Raw genomic sequence first — 951 nt, 5'->3', positions numbered from 1 at the left:
GTTCCGGGTTACGAAGGTTATTTCGGGTTACGAAAAATTTTTTGGTGCTTTTCGGCGCTATTTCGCACGAAATCGCGGCTTTTCCCCATTAGCGCCTATGGCTTTTTCGCCTTACGAAGATTTTCGGGTTACGAAAGCGGCGGCGGAACGAATTAATTTCGTAACCCGGGGTACCCCTGTATTATTTTCTTCCTCAGCACACTGTACTTGCTGTAACAAATATAACTACATTGTAACAAGATTTGCCTAAATTCAGTTGCTGTCCCCAAGGATGCCACTTTCCAGGCCACGGGGAAGCGGCAAAAGGCCCCTTCCCCACAGCCTGGAAAGGGGCATCCTTGGGGCTTGAAGCCCCAAGGACACCCCGCGGCGGCAGGGAGGAGGAGAAAGGGGCTTGCACTGTGTAAAGGGCACTCTAAGCGCCCTCGCGCAACACGATGGCGTCACGTCCGCGCCGCCTCATTTGGAGGTGGCGTGTTCATGACGCCATCATGGTGGCCCCCATGTGACGCCCCTTTTTAAAACTAGGGCGTCCTGAGGACGTCCCTTATGGCCGTTTGTAACGCGCTTGTGATTCTTAAAACTAAGTGTATACCTGAGATTTTTGCTCCAGATTACATCAACTGCTTTCCTGTATAGAGGTTAAACATGTGTCAACATATTTCTGTTCCTTTTTTTCTGAAGTGAAGAAATTAGATATATAGTCGCCCCTCCATTTTTGCGGGGGATCCGTTCCAGACCCCCCCCGGTTGGCTTGAATGGCAGTGCATGCCCATGGGAGCACACCCCATTTTGTCCCCCTCCGTTTGCTGCCATGAGGGATGTGGACTCCCAAGTCTGTGAAAATGGAGGGGCAACTGTATGCTTAACATATCTGATAATTCCATGGCATCCTAGCTACTTAAATAATTATGGTGTGGTGGGTCTAACGTGAGCAGGAGACATAATTTT

The sequence above is a fragment of the Sceloporus undulatus genome, chromosome 2 (genome assembly GCF_019175285.1).
Source record: "Sceloporus undulatus isolate JIND9_A2432 ecotype Alabama chromosome 2, SceUnd_v1.1, whole genome shotgun sequence".
NCBI lineage: Eukaryota > Metazoa > Chordata > Lepidosauria > Squamata > Phrynosomatidae > Sceloporus > Sceloporus undulatus.
The sequence above is the reverse complement of the archived record's forward strand: the minus strand, read 5'-3'. Positions refer to the sequence as shown.